This window comes from Lates calcarifer, linkage group LG4 (assembly GCF_001640805.2).
Source record: "Lates calcarifer isolate ASB-BC8 linkage group LG4, TLL_Latcal_v3, whole genome shotgun sequence".
Taxonomy (NCBI): Eukaryota; Metazoa; Chordata; class Actinopteri; family Centropomidae; genus Lates; species Lates calcarifer.
Window position 1 is genome coordinate 17,136,453 of NC_066836.1, and position 16,304 is coordinate 17,152,756.

At 42.9% G+C, this 16,304-nt stretch overlaps 1 long non-coding RNA gene across 14 annotated transcripts; it reads left to right on the plus strand.

Moving 5' to 3' along the window:
• Window positions 1-863: 863 nt before the first annotated feature.
• LOC127142379 (uncharacterized) lies at window positions 864-14,126 on the plus strand. Of its 14 annotated transcripts, none has more exons than XR_007813057.1 (7): window positions 864-977; window positions 1,146-1,363; window positions 1,532-1,825; window positions 2,682-3,537; window positions 4,192-4,611; window positions 5,048-5,467; window positions 11,040-14,126. It is a non-coding gene; the product is annotated as an uncharacterized LOC127142379 (long non-coding RNA). The 14 variants fall into 14 exon arrangements; XR_007813054.1 differs by having other exon boundaries at window positions 1,532-1,733; window positions 2,372-3,537; XR_007813061.1 differs by lacking the exon at window positions 5,048-5,467 and adding an exon at window positions 9,328-10,183 and having other exon boundaries at window positions 1,532-1,733; window positions 2,372-3,537.
• Window positions 14,127-16,304: the final 2,178 nt, after the last annotated feature.

Sequence of the window (16,304 nt, forward strand, 5' to 3'; positions counted from 1 at the left end):
ACCTACTGTAGACTTACCATAGACACCTAACAACCACCCCAAACACTGGAGCAAACTCGAGCAACTTCATTGGAGACGTTTGCTCTGTCAGCACAAGCAACTAAATTGGTAAATCTGTTATCTTAAATGTAGTCTTTACTTTACTGGACTACATTTACATGTGAGAGAGCAGCAGGTATAATAATGAAACATTCATATTACAAATTACTTCTTGTTTTGAGGTGTTATCCAAAGTAGTTTGTGTGTAGCAACCACCTAAAAGACCCCAGAAAACTGAAAGGTGACTTTGTCATCATGTACATAGAGCATGTTTGTGTATATTTAGCAGAAATGCAGATACAGTCTGATGTTTTTATAGCATTGTTTTGTTGTTTGTGTACAAAGGAAAGACCTGAGTGAGTGTGTTTGTCCTACCAGCAGTCAATTCCTGACTGCGACCGTGACCTGACCTTAACAAAGTGGATTATTCTGGGATGTTTCTCGAACCCATTCCTTAAATTTAGCCAAACCTTAGCCACAACTTTTTACTACTTGTGTTATTTTTATCTAATTGTTTTGATTTATTTTCAATTTTCTTTTTATTCTTTTAGTTTTGACTTTTAGATTTTAATATTTGTCCTTTATTTTTCATGTTTTTCTTGTTTGTTTTTATCTCCTGTGCCATATTCCTGCACAATGTACAATAACAGAAGTTATAGTGTTGCACACTGTGCCTGCTCACAGCGTAAACTACGGCAAGTAATCGTGGCTGTGCCTGTCTTAGGTTGTCCCAAAGTTTTACATATCTTACCCGTCATTAGCGAACCAGTCTTCCATACTTGCCTATGTATTGTAACCCTTTCCTTCTCAAGGTTTTACCCATCTATCTCCTGTACAATGTTCCAGCACAATGTACAAAAACAGAGCTCATAGCATTGCACACTGTGCCTGCGCACAGCGTCAACTAGGCCAAGTAATTGTGGCTGTGCCTGTCTTAGGTTGTCCCAAAGTTTTGCAGGGGGATCTTACCCATCATTAGCAACCCACATATCTATCTCTTGTTCTGTGTTCCTGCACAGTGTGCAAAAACAGAAGTCATAGTATTGCACACTGGGCCTGCTCACAGTGTCAACTAAGCCAAGCAATCGTGGCTGTGCCTGTCTTAGGTTGTCCCAAAGTTTTGCAGGGGGATCTTACCCGTCATTAGCGAACCAGTCTTCCATACTTGCCTATGTATTGTAATCCTTTCCTTCTCAAGGTTTTACCCATCTATCTCCTGTACCATGTTCCAGCACAATGTGCAAAAACAGAAGTCATAGTATTGCACACTGGGCCTGCTCACAGCATCAATTAGGCTAAGTAATCGTGGCTGTGCCTGTCTTAGGTTGTCCCAAAGTTTTGCAGGGGGATCTTACCCATCATTAGCAACCCACATATCTATCTCTTGTTCTGTGTTCCTGCACAGTGTGCAAAAACAGAAGTCATAGTATTGCACACTGGGCCTGCTCACAGTGTCAACTAAGCCAAGTAATCGTGGCTGTGCCTGTCTTAGGTTGTCCCAAAGTTTTGCAGTGGGATCTTACCCGTCATTAGCGAACCAGTCTTCCATACTTGCCTATCAAAGATGTTACTCACATGTCTATTTTTTGTTCTGTGTTCCTGGACAATGTGCAAAAACAGAAGTCATAGTATTGCACACTGGCCCTCCTTACAGCATCAACTAGGCCAAGTAATCGTGGCTGTGCCTGTCTTAGGTTGTCCCAAAGTTTTGCAGTGGGATCTTACCCGTCATTAGCGAAGCAGTCTTCCATACTTGCCTATGTATTATAACCCTTTCCTTCTCAAGGTTTTACCCATCTATTTCCTGCACCATGTTCCAGCACAATGTACAAAAACAGAGCTCATAGTGTTGCACAGTGGACCTCCTTACAGCATCAACTAGGCCAAGCAATCGTGGCTGTGCCTGTCTTAGGTTGTCCCAAAGTTTTGCAGGGGGATCTTACCAGTCATTAGCGAACCAGTCTTCCATACTTGCCTATGTATTATAACCCTTTCCTTCTCAAGGTTTTACTCATCTATCTCCAGTGCTATGTTTCAGCACAATGTGCAAAAACAGAGGTCATAATGTTGCACACTGGGTCTGCTCACAGTGTCAACTAAGCCAAGCAATCGTGGCTGTGCCTGTCTTAGGTTGTCCACAGGTTTTGCAGGGGGAACTTACCTGTCATGAGTGAACCATTCTTCCATACTTGCCTATCAAAGATTTTACCCACATACCTATCTCTTGATCTGTGTTCCTGCACAATGTGCAAAAACAGAAGTCATAGTATTGCACACTGGGCCTGCTCACAGCGTCAACTAGGCCAAGTAATCGTGGCTGTGCCTGTCTTAGGTTGTCCCAAAGTTTTGCAGGGGGATCTTACCCGTCATTAGCGAACCAGTCTTCCATACTTGCCTATGTATTGTAATCCTTTCCTTCTCAAGGTTTTACCCATCTATCTCCTGTACCATGTTCCAGCACAATGTACAAAAACAGAGCTCATAGCGTTGCACAGTGGGCCTCCTTACAGCATCAACTAGGCCAAGCAATCGTGGCTGTGCCTGTCTTAGGTTGTCCACAGGTTTTGCAGGGGGATCTTACCCATCATTAGCGAACCGGTCTTCTATACTTGCCTATGTATTGTAACCCTTTCCTTCTCAAGGTTTTACTCATCTATCTCCAGTGCCATGTTTCAGCACAATGTGCAAAAACAGAGGTCAAAATGTTGCACACTGGGCCTGCTCACAGCATCAACTAGGCCAAGTAATCATGGCTGTGCCTGTCTTAGGTTGTCCACAGGTTTTGCAGGGGGAACTTACCTGTCATGAGTGAACCATTCTTCCATACTTGCCTATGTATTGTAACCCTTTTCTTTTCAAGGTTTTACCCATCTATCTCCTGTACCATGTTCCAGCACAATGTGCAAAAACAGAGCTCATAGCATTGCACACTGTGCCAGCTCACAGTGTCAACTAGGCCAAGCAATCGTGGCTGTGCCTGTCTTAGGTTGTCCCAAAGTTTTGCAGTGGGATCTTACCCGTCATTAGTGAACCAGTCTTCCATACTTGCCTATGTATTGTAACCCTTTTCTTCTCAAGGTTTTACTCATCTATCTCCAGTGCCATGTTTCAGCACAATGTGCAAAAACAGAGGTCATAATGTTGCACACTGGGCCTGCTCACAGTGTCAACTAAGCCAAGCAATCGTGGCTGTGCCTGTCTTAGGTTGTCCACAGGTTTTGCAGGGGGAACTTACCTGTCATGAGTGAACCATTCTTCCATACTTGCCTATCAAAGATTTTACCCACATACCTATCTCTTGATCTGTGTTCCTGCACAATGTGCAAAAACAGAAGTCATAGTATTGCACACTGGGCCTGCTCACAGCGTCAACTAGGCCAAGTAATCGTGGCTGTGCCTGTCTTAGGTTGTCCCAAAGTTTTGCAGTGGGATCTTACCCGTCATTAGCGAACCAGTCTTCCATACTTGCCTATGTATTGTAACCCTTTCCTTCTCAAGGTTTTATTCATCTATCTCCAGTGCCATGTTTCAGCACAATGTGCAAAAACAGAAGTCATAGTATTGCACACTGGCCCTCCTTACAGCATCAACTAGGCCAAGTAATCGTGGCTGTGCCTGTCTTAGGTTGTCCCAAAGTTTTGCAGTGGGATCTTACCCGTCATTAGCGAACCAGTCTTCCATACTTGCCTATGTATTGTAACCCTTTCCTTCTCAAGGTTTTATTCATCTATCTCCAGTGCCATGTTTCAGCACAATGTGCAAAAACAGAAGTCATAGTATTGCACACTGGCCCTCCTTACAGCATCAACTAGGCCAAGGAATCGTGGCTGTGCCTGTCTTAGGTTGTCCCAAAGTTTTGCAGTGGGATCTTACCCGTCATTAGCGAAGCAGTCTTCCATACTTGCCTATGTATTGTAACCCTTTTCTTTTCAAGGTTTTACCCATCTATCTCCTGTACCATGTTCCAGCACAATGTGCAAAAACAGAGCTCATAGCATTGCACACTGTGCCAGCTCACAGTGTCAACTAGGCCAAGCAATCGTGGCTGTGCCTGTCTTAGGTTGTCCCAAAGTTTTGCAGTGGGATCTTACCCGTCATTAGTGAACCAGTCTTCCATACTTGCCTATGTATTGTAACCCTTTTCTTCTCAAGGTTTTACTCATCTATCTCCAGTGCCATGTTTCAGCACAATGTGCAAAAACAGAGGTCATAATGTTGCACACTGGGCCTGCTCACAGTGTCAACTAAGCCAAGCAATCGTGGCTGTGCCTGTCTTAGGTTGTCCACAGGTTTTGCAGGGGGAACTTACCTGTCATGAGTGAACCATTCTTCCATACTTGCCTATCAAAGATTTTACCCACATATCTATCTCTTGATCTGTGTTCCTGCACAATGTGCAAAAACAGAAGTCATAGTATTGCACACTGGGCCTGCTCACAGCGTCAACTAGGCCAAGTAATCGTGGCTGTGCCTGTCTTAGGTTGTCCCAAAGTTTTGCAGTGGGATCTTACCCGTCATTAGCGAACCAGTCTTCCATACTTGCCTATGTATTGTAACCCTTTCCTTCTCAAGGTTTTATTCATCTATCTCCAGTGCCATGTTTCAGCACAATGTGCAAAAACAGAAGTCATAGTATTGCACACTGGCCCTCCTTACAGCATCAACTAGGCCAAGTAATCGTGGCTGTGCCTGTCTTAGGTTGTCCCAAAGTTTTGCAGTGGGATCTTACCCGTCATTAGCGAAGCAGTCTTCCATACTTGCCTATGTATTGTAACCCTTTTCTTTTCAAGGTTTTACCCATCTATCTCCTGTACCATGTTCCAGCACAATGTGCAAAAACAGAGCTCATAGCATTGCACACTGTGCCAGCTCACAGTGTCAACTAGGCCAAGCAATCGTGGCTGTGCCTGTCTTAGGTTGTCCCAAAGTTTTGCAGGGGGATCTTACCCGTCATTAGTGAACCAGTCTTCCATACTTGCCTATGTATTGTAACCCTTTTCTTCTCAAGGTTTTACTCATCTATCTCCAGTGCCATGTTTCAGCACAATGTGCAAAAACAGAGGTCATAATGTTGCACACTGGGCCTGCTCACAGTGTCAACTAAGCCAAGCAATCGTGGCTGTGCCTGTCTTAGGTTGTCCACAGGTTTTGCAGGGGGAACTTACCTGTCATGAGTGAACCATTCTTCCATACTTGCCTATCAAAGATTTTACCCACATATCTATCTCTTGATCTGTGTTCCTGCACAATGTGCAAAAACAGAAGTCATAGTATTGCACACTGGGCCTGCTCACAGCGTCAACTAGGCCAAGTAATCGTGGCTGTGCCTGTCTTAGGTTGTCCCAAAGTTTTGCAGGGGGATCTTACCCGTCATTAGCGAACCAGTCTTCCATACTTGCCTATGTATTGTAATCCTTTCCTTCTCAAGGTTTTACCCATCTATCTCCTGTACCATGTTCCAGCACAATGTACAAAAACAGAGCTCATAGCGTTGCACAGTGGGCCTCCTTACAGCATCAACTAGGCCAAGCAATCGTGGCTGTGCCTGTCTTAGGTTGTCCCAAAGTTTTTCAGGGGGATCTTACCCGTCATTAGCGAACCAGTCTTCCATACTTGCCTATGTATTGTAATCCTTTTCTTCTCAAGATTTTACCCATCTATCTCCTGTACCATGTTCCAGCACAATGTACAAAAACAGAGCTCATAGCATTGCACACTGTGCCAGTTCACAGCATCAACTAGGCCGAGCAATCGTGGCTGTGCCTGTCTTAGGTTGTCCCAAAGTTTTGCAGTGGGATCTTACCCGTCATTAGCGAACCAGTCTTCCATACTTGCCTATGTATTGTAATCCTTTCCTTCTCAAGGTTTTACCCATCTATCTCCTGTACCATGTTCCAGCACAATGTACAAAAACAGAGCTCATAGCGTTGCACAGTGGGCCTTCTTACAGCATCAACTAGGCCAAGCAATCGTGGCTGTGCCTGTCTTAGGTTGTCCCAAAGTTTTGCAGGGGGATCTTACCAGTCATTAGCGAACCAGTCTTCCATACTTGCCTATGTATTATAACCCTTTCCTTCTCAAGGTTTTACTCATCTATCTCCAGTGCTATGTTTCAGCACAATGTGCAAAAACAGAGGTCATAATGTTGCACACTGGGTCTGCTCACAGTGTCAACTAAGCCAAGCAATCGTGACTGTGCCTGTCTTAGGTTGTCCACAGGTTTTGCAGGGGGAACTTACCTGTCATGAGTGAACCAGTCTTCCATACTTGTCTATCAAAGATGTTACCCACATGTCTATTTTTTGTTCTGTGTTCCTGCACAATGTGCAAAAACAGAAGTCATAGTATTGCACACTGGGCCTGCTCACAGCGTCAACTAGGCCAAGTAATCGTGGCTGTGCCTGTCTTAGGTTGTCCCAAAGTTTTGCAGGGGGATCTTACCCGTTATTAGCGAACCAGTCTTCCATACTTGCCTATGTATTGTAACCCTTTCCTTCTCAAGGTTTTATTCATCTATCTCCAGTGCCATGTTTCAGCACAATGTGCAAAAACAGAAGTCATAGTATTGCACACTGGCCCTCCTTACAGCATCAACTAGGCCAAGTAATCGTGGCTGTGCCTGTCTTAGGTTGTCCCAAAGTTTTGCAGTGGGATCTTACCCGTCATTAGTGAACCAGTCTTCCATACTTGCCTATGTATTGTAACCCTTTTCTTCTCAAGGTTTAACTCATCTATCTCCAGTGCCATGTTTCAGCACAATGTGCAAAAACAGAGGTCATAATGTTGCACACTGGGCCTGCTCACAGTGTCAACTAAGCCAAGCAATCGTGGCTGTGCCTGTCTTAGGTTGTCCACAGGTTTTGCAGGGGGAACTTACCTGTCATGAGTGAACCATTCTTCCATACTTGCCTATCAAAGATTTTACCCACATATCTATCTCTTGATCTGTGTTCCTGCACAATGTGCAAAAACAGAAGTCATAGTATTGCACACTGGGCCTGCTCACAGCGTCAACTAGGCCAAGTAATCGTGGCTGTGCCTGTCTTAGGTTGTCCCAAAGTTTTGCAGTGGGATCTTACCCGTCATTAGCGAACCAGTCTTCCATACTTGCCTATGTATTGTAACCCTTTCCTTCTCAAGGTTTTATTCATCTATCTCCAGTGCCATGTTTCAGCACAATGTGCAAAAACAGAAGTCATAGTATTGCACACTGGCCCTCCTTACAGCATCAACTAGGCCAAGTAATCGTGGCTGTGCCTGTCTTAGGTTGTCCCAAAGTTTTGCAGTGGGATCTTACCCGTCATTAGCGAAGCAGTCTTCCATACTTGCCTATGTATTGTAACCCTTTTCTTTTCAAGGTTTTACCCATCTATCTCCTGTACCATGTTCCAGCACAATGTGCAAAAACAGAGCTCATAGCATTGCACACTGTGCCAGCTCACAGTGTCAACTAGGCCAAGCAATCGTGGCTGTGCCTGTTTTAGGTTGTCCCAAAGTTTTGCAGTGGGATCTTACCCGTCATTAGTGAACCAGTCTTCCATACTTGCCTATGTATTGTAACCCTTTTCTTCTCAAGGTTTTACTCATCTATCTCCAGTGCTATGTTTCAGCACAATGTGCAAAAACAGAGGTCATAATGTTGCACACTGGGCCTGCTCACAGTGTCAACTAAGCCAAGCAATCGTGGCTGTGCCTGTCTTAGGTTGTCCACAGGTTTTGCAGGGGGAACTTACCTGTCATGAGTGAACCATTCTTCCATACTTGCCTATCAAAGATTTTACCCACATATCTATCTCTTGATCTGTGTTCCTGCACAATGTGCAAAAACAGAAGTCATAGTATTGCACACTGGGCCTGCTCACAGCGTCAACTAGGCCAAGTAATCGTGGCTGTGCCTGTCTTAGGTTGTCCCAAAGTTTTGCAGGGGGATCTTACCCGTCATTAGCGAACCAGTCTTCCATACTTGCCTATGTATTGTAATCCTTTCCTTCTCAAGGTTTTACCCATCTATCTCCTGTACCATGTTCCAGCACAATGTACAAAAACAGAGCTCATAGCGTTGCACAGTGGGCCTCCTTACAGCATCAACTAGGCCAAGCAATCGTGGCTGTGCCTGTCTTAGGTTGTCCCAAAGTTTTTCAGGGGGATCTTACCCGTCATTAGCGAACCAGTCTTCCATACTTGCCTATGTATTGTAATCCTTTTCTTCTCAAGATTTTACCCATCTATCTCCTGTACCATGTTCCAGCACAATGTACAAAAACAGAGCTCATAGCATTGCACACTGTGCCAGTTCACAGCATCAACTAGGCCGAGCAATCGTGGCTGTGCCTGTCTTAGGTTGTCCCAAAGTTTTGCAGTGGGATCTTACCCGTCATTAGCGAACCAGTCTTCCATACTTGCCTATGTATTGTAATCCTTTCCTTCTCAAGGTTTTACCCATCTATCTCCTGTACCATGTTCCAGCACAATGTACAAAAACAGAGCTCATAGCGTTGCACAGTGGGCCTTCTTACAGCATCAACTAGGCCAAGCAATCGTGGCTGTGCCTGTCTTAGGTTGTCCCAAAGTTTTGCAGGGGGATCTTACCAGTCATTAGCGAACCAGTCTTCCATACTTGCCTATGTATTATAACCCTTTCCTTCTCAAGGTTTTACTCATCTATCTCCAGTGCTATGTTTCAGCACAATGTGCAAAAACAGAGGTCATAATGTTGCACACTGGGTCTGCTCACAGTGTCAACTAAGCCAAGCAATCGTGGCTGTGCCTGTCTTAGGTTGTCCACAGGTTTTGCAGGGGGAACTTACCTGTCATGAGTGAACCAGTCTTCCATACTTGTCTATCAAAGATGTTACCCACATGTCTATTTTTTGTTCTGTGTTCCTGCACAATGTGCAAAAACAGAAGTCATAGTATTGCACACTGGCCCTCCTTACAGCATCAACTAGGCCAAGTAATCGTGGCTGTGCCTGTCTTAGGTTGTCCCAAAGTTTTGCAGTGGGATCTTACCCGTCATTAGCGAAGCAGTCTTCCATACTTGCCTATGTATTGTAACCCTTTTCTTTTCAAGGTTTTACCCATCTATCTCCTGTACCATGTTCCAGCACAATGTGCAAAAACAGAGCTCATAGCATTGCACACTGTGCCAGCTCACAGTGTCAACTAGGCCAAGCAATCGTGGCTGTGCCTGTCTTAGGTTGTCCCAAAGTTTTGCAGTGGGATCTTACCCGTCATTAGTGAACCAGTCTTCCATACTTGCCTATGTATTGTAACCCTTTTCTTTTTAAGGTTTTACTCATCTATCTCCAGTGCCATGTTTCAGCACAATGTGCAAAAACAGAGGTCATAATGTTGCACACTGGGCCTGCTCACAGTGTCAACTAAGCCAAGCAATCGTGGCTGTGCCTGTCTTAGGTTGTCCACAGGTTTTGCAGGGGGAACTTACCTGTCATGAGTGAACCATTCTTCCATACTTGCCTATCAAAGATTTTACCCACATATCTATCTCTTGTTCTGTGTTCCTGCACAATGTGCAAAAACAGAAGTCATAGTATTGCACACTGGGCCTGCTCACAGCGTCAACTAGGCCAAGTAATCGTGGCTGTGCCTGTCTTAGGTTGTCCCAAAGTTTTGCAGTGGGATCTTACCCGTCATTAGCGAACCAGTCTTCCATACTTGCCTATGTATTGTAATCCTTTCCTTCTCAAGGTTTTACCCATCTATCTCCTGTACCATGTTCCAGCACAATGTGCAAAAACAGAGCTCATAGCGTTGCACAGTGGGCCTCCTTACAGCATCAACTAGGCCAAGCAATCGTGGCTGTGCCTGTCTTAGGTTGTCCCAAAGTTTTTCAGGGGGATCTTACCCGTCATTAGCGAACCAGTCTTCCATACTTGCCTATGTATTGTAATCCTTTTCTTCTCAAGATTTTACCCATCTATCTCCTGTACCATGTTCCAGCACAATGTACAAAAACAGAGCTCATAGCATTGCACACTGTGCCAGTTCACAGCATCAACTAGGCCGAGCAATCGTGGCTGTGCCTGTCTTAGGTTGTCCCAAAGTTTTGCAGTGGGATCTTACCCGTCATTAGCGAACCAGTCTTCCATACTTGCCTATGTATTGTAATCCTTTCCTTCTCAAGGTTTTACCCATCTATCTCCTGTACCATGTTCCAGCACAATGTACAAAAACAGAGCTCATAGCGTTGCACAGTGGGCCTCCTTACAGCATCAACTAGGCCAAGCAATCGTGGCTGTGCCTGTCTTAGGTTGTCCACAAGTTTTGCAGGGGGATCTTACCCGTCATTAGCGAACCAGTCTTCCATACTTGCCTATGTATTGTAACCCTTTCCTTCTCAAGGTTTTACTCATCTATCTCCAGTGCCATGTTTCAGCACAATGTGCAAAAACAGAGGTCATAAAGTTGCACACTGGGCCTGCTCACAGTGTCAACTAAGCCAAGCAATCGTGGCTGTGCCTGTCTTAGGTTGTCCACAGGTTTTGCAGGGGGAACTTACCTGTCATGAGTGAACCATTCTTCCATACTTGCCTATCAAAGATGTTACCCACATGTCTATTTTTTGTTCTGTGTTCCTGGACAATGTACAAAAACAGAAGTCATAGTATTGCACACTGGCCCTCCTTACAGCATCAACTAGGCCAAGTAATCGTGGCTGTGCCTGTCTTAGGTTGTCCCAAAGTTTTGCAGTGGGATCTTACCCGTCATTAGCGAACCAGTCTTCCATACTTGCCTATGTATTGTAACCCTTTTCTTTTCAAGGTTTTACCCATCTATCTCCTGTACCATGTTCCAGCACAATGTGCAAAAACAGAGCTCATAGCATTGCACACTGTGCCAGCTCACAGTGTCAACTAGGCCAAGCAATCGTGGCTGTGCCTGTCTTAGGTTGTCCCAAAGTTTTGCAGTGGGATCTTACCTGTCATTAGCGAACCAGTCTTCCATACTTGCCTATGTATTGTAACCCTTTTCTTTTCAAGGTTTTACCCATCTATCTCCTGTACCATGTTCCAGCACAATGTGCAAAAACAGAAGTCATAGTATTGCACACTGGGCCTGCTCACAGCATCAATTAGGCTAAGTAATCGTGGCTGTGCCTGTCTTAGGTTGTCCCAAAGTTTTGCAGTGGGATCTTACCCGTCATTAGCGAACCAGTCTTCCATACTTGCCTATCAAAGATGTTACTCACATGTCTATTTTTTGTTCTGTGTTCCTGGACAATGTGCAAAAACAGAAGTCATAGTATTGCACACTGGCCCTCCTTACAGCATCAACTAGGCCAAGTAATCGTGGCTGTGCCTGTCTTAGGTTGTCCCAAAGTTTTGCAGGGGGATCTTACCCGTCATTAGCGAACCAGTCTTCCATACTTGCCTATGTATTGTAACCATTTTCTTTTCAAGGTTTTACTCATCTATCTCCAGTGCCATGTTTCAGCACAATGTGCAAAAACAGAGCTCATAGCATTGCACACTGTGCCTGCTCACAGCATCAACTAGGCCAAGCAATTGTGGCTGTGCCTGTCTTAGGTTGTCCCAAGGTTTTGCAGGGGGAACTTACCTTTCATTAGCCATCCAATCTTCCAGACTTGCCTATCAAAGATGTTACCCACATATCTATCTCTTGTTAGCCAAAATTACATATCAAGTAATGTTGGCTCTGCCTGGTTTAGGTTGTCCCAAGGTTCTGTAGGGGGGTCATTAGAGAACCAGTCTTCCTTACTCATTTCTCATGAGTATTATTACTGTATTTTAGACTCTGAGATGAAATTGGTTGAGCTTTATGGAGAATCTGACTGTGCCTCATTTGATCGGTGCAGAAATCAATAGTTATGGGGCTCAGGATTCTCCTGAATTTCTTCATTTTCTTTCATCAGGGTAAATACATATCAGATGGAGGCATGTATCCGATTCTGTCATGCTTCTTCTGTCATGCTCTAATATACATATAGTCGTTTAATTTCATATAATACCATATATTCAGTACAGGGTTCAAACTACCATCCCTGAAACAAAGCCACTCCTAAATAATGATTGATGTTATACAGTGGATTCAGACCTGGACTGGTAATGAGGTTGAAAGAACCAAAATGTGGGTATGCGACTGAAATACAATTCCCCAGCAGGAATAAGACTTGCTCTACTCAAAAATGATGTTGTTTAGTCCTGATGTAAGATGTTACTGCAGATAATGTATATGCTCTATTACATACAAACAGCCCTGCTGTTTTCTTATATTTGTTAGATACAACTTGTACTACTACTGCTCCATGTTTTTCTCTCTGCTTTTTTCTCCTTTATTGTTTAATTTTCTGTTTTTTTTTCCTCTTTTTCTCTCTTTTGGTTTTCTTTTTCCTACTTTTACTCTCTTTTGTTAAATGTTGTTTTCTTATTATTTTTGTTTTGATTTTTATTTTTCTCTTTATTGTGTTTTTGACTCCCTGTTTTTTTCCTTTTTGTTTTCTTTTGGTGGTTTCATAGTGACCACAGGTGACTCCTTGGAATCAAAGTTTGATTTAAATGCTGACTGGACAGCCTATGTGGTTAGCCATCCAGCTTCTTTAAGGTCTCAAAATTATAATTCAGCTACACGAAATTATGCATTGAGGTCTGTGATTTTTTTCAGTTTCAAAGGCTGTGTGCATACCATGCTGTGTGGATCAGTGTCTGTCCCCCATGTAGAGGCACGAGACATCTAGGGTACAATGCATCTAGGGTGCTATCAATTTGTTATAACTGTTTTTCTAGGTGGTTGAGATTAAGATCTTTTTAGCTATTTGACTTTACCTCAAAAACGGTTTAGGTTAATGTTAAATGAAATATTTCTTTCTAGCTGCTCTCTTTTTAGTTTACTTGCAGTTTATGTAAGTGTGTGACTGGAATATGTTTGGTAACCTGCAGTGTACACTCACTCAGGAGCGTTTGAGTTATGTCCTACCTTTGCGCCAATCTTGGTCTCTTGCTGTTTTGAACACATCTTTTAACCTGGTCTCTGCTCCAGACGATATAAATCACTCTCTTACCATCAGGTTTGATGGACTGCTCCTTCTCATTGGTCCTGCTGATGTCATTGACGGCTCTGGGCCTCCGGATATTGATCCACCAAGTGTGAAGTCTTGAAATCAGGCCAACATTTGGAGTCACTTGGTCTTGACTTATTCCCTCCTTCTCTTTCATCACTCTTTTCTCTCTTTCTCTCTCCTCCCTCTCCTGTCTCTCTCTCTCCTTCCTCTCCCAGTTCTGTCTTTCCCTGTCCCCTTTCTCTCTCTCTCTTTTTGTCTTCTTCCTTTGCCATTTCTCTCTTTTCCTCTCCTCCTTTTGCCATATTATTCTCTCACACTCTTCCCATTTCTCACTCTCTTTTCTTTTTCTTTCCCTGGCTGGTCCAAGATAGGTCAAAGAAGGGCTTGTCCGAGCTGCAGTCTCCTGCAGATATAATGCAGTGTTCCATTCTGTTCTGTAATGATGTATCAAAGCCATAGTGAACATCAGTGTTCTATTCCAGCTGTCAGTTCTATCCTTTATGAGCACACACAATCACTTTACTTGCCTAAAGTTACCATGCCAGCACAGGAATTTAACTACAAACCCTTTACGCACAAGCATATATTACTAATGAGTCTGAGCCCTCCATCAGTATCATTCACTCTGCAGCAGTACTGTGGCACAACATTCTTGGGCCCTGTATATATAGTTGTATACACATTTTTTTTTTGGTTTTTAAGTAAAAAGGAGTTAATATAACCCCTGCAGCTACTCTGAAGCATTTTCACACATAGAATAAAGGTTTCAAAAATCTGAAACTGTGTTTTAATGAGTCTCTGGCTTCTCTGGGATGATCTAGTCCAGATTTGACCGGTCTAAGTATCATGATTTTTGATCTAGACCTGCTCAGATGGGGTCTAAATTTGAAAAAAGCAGTGAAATCTCCCCTTTTTGTGTTTTCACAAACCAAATAAAAGTTTCACAAATTTTTAAGTGGGTTACAGACAGCATTAAAGCTTTACTCAAGAAGTCAAACACTCTTTCACAACAGCGAAAGGCTAGACTCTCCATGTTCATCTTTGTATGACATCCATTGTGATAAATTTTCATCTTAAGAAAGTACTCAGTCTGCAAGTCTGCAGTTTCACAGTTTCATTATTGGTATCTAGCAGTCTTCTCAAATGATATTATTTAGAAATTTACGGTTAATTCCTGATTTGTTTCTTTCTGTTTTCAAATATGCAGAGTTTTGTGTGGCTTATTATTATGTTTGATCCTGTTACTCATCCATAGTTTAATTTTCATGTATGTTAACCAGGTCAGTGTTGTACTCATAAGGAGGAGCTGTTCCTCCTGTGGGCTCACAGCATGTTTCCAGCTTAGCTAGAAGATGTAGTCCTCAGTTCTCCCATCAGCCACCGCAGAAGGGAAGTGCCATGACATCCTTGTCAGGCACCCAATCACCTTCATCTAGCTGCTTTTAGTGTGGAGGAATATGTTAAGTAAAGAAGTTTTTTTAAAAGTTAAGTGCATAGACCATTTCATAACTATTAATAAGTTCAGTGTGAGATTAGTTCATTAGTTTGAGTATTTAATAAATCACATTTTGTAAAGTGTCCACTGTTTTCGGCTATTTTAGATTTAAAAAGCAATTCATGTGTGAAATGGCTTATTTATTTGCAGTGTTTTGTTGGTAAATATTTCTATAAGGTGTATGAAATATTACATTTGAGTGAGGTAGGTCCAGTAGTTGACTGCAGTCTTTCTGACCAATTAGAGAGAAGTATTTACCCAGAGCATTGTATAAATAGCTAATAGCTAATAAATAGGCTACTATTGTATAACATAAAAACTGTCACAAACATTTGGTGAACTACTGCTAATGATTGAGGCTTTAAGTTACCAAAAAACATAGTTAACATGTGGGGGAATAAAAAGTTTTTAAGTTATCAGTAATACTGTTAATGCAGCTGTAATAACAAAAATACAATTATTAGTCAAATATAAAATTAAAATAACACAATTTTCAGACCTGGTAAAAACGTATCTTTGCGGCAGTTAAAAAAAATCCTTTCTGAAAAACGCATACAACTGTTATTTTTATTTGCAGGCATTGCTGTCTATTTGGGTCAGTTACAGTTACATCATGATCTGGATTCCTAGAAGAAACAGATAATGTCTGTGAGTTTTGATAGGATCGAGAGTGAGGCACACACAGAAAAAACAGTCCCCTAGGGGGCACAAGATGCCAGTGCTAATGGTCCATCCTCAGCTCAGCTCACACTGACATCATCAGTATCACTGTTCTCTGCCTCCCTGTTAGTCCTGCTTTACTTTATGTCAGTATGCTCTGCACGTCTACACATCAGCAAATATGTTAGGTGGAAAGTTGTGAGGTTAAGGTGAAGATCAGTCTCACAGTGAAGTGTATTTTCTGAAATGCTAGAAAAGCATTGATTAAAGTAAATGAATATATCTGAACTCTGACAATTTCCCCAGTTTTCTCAGAAACACCCCAGAATCAGCTGAGTACCTGCACTTGTTACTGAAGCATAGATAATATTAGATGATTTAAGGCAGCTCACCTTAAGCTTCAGACAGAAGTTAGAAATCACCTGTGATACTGGCCTGCACTGTCTGTCCCTAAAGAGACATTTCATCACTAATTCTGATTGATAGTTTGTGATCACGACTTTAAATTCTGCCGCGTCTCCAGATGGCAGTTCCTCAAAGTGCCTCTACTGCCCCTCAAAAGCATCCCCAGCTGAGGGAAGCCGTTCACCACACTTATTGAAAATGGCTGGGTCCTGGGTCATCTAGAAGTCATCCTCCACTGCCTCTTCTTCTGTCTTCTGCTGTAGCTTCACTGTGAGGGCAGCAGGTCAAGCCATCTTCAGTGCCTTAACTGCTCTTATGGTCATATGTGTAGTAAGTCTCCTTCTGTATGAGAAGCTGTTACAAGAAGAAGAAATTTCATTAGCCAAGTAACTCCACACCTGGCACACCTGTTTTATATCTATAGGGAGATTTTAGTGTTCCTGCTTGTAGTGTTGGCAACAGAAACCTGGAGATACATTGTGGTTGAATAGGCACCAGACTGTTTTTATATTTTGGCTAGTTCTATGTACATGATTTGTAAGACCTCCCAGGAAATATTCCTCTTTGTTGTATTCCCAGCTTCCCATTGCTCTACTGTGAATATGTCCCATCTTCTGACTCTTTTTGTGGAAAGCTTGACTGAGGCCATAAGAGGATGGACTCAGA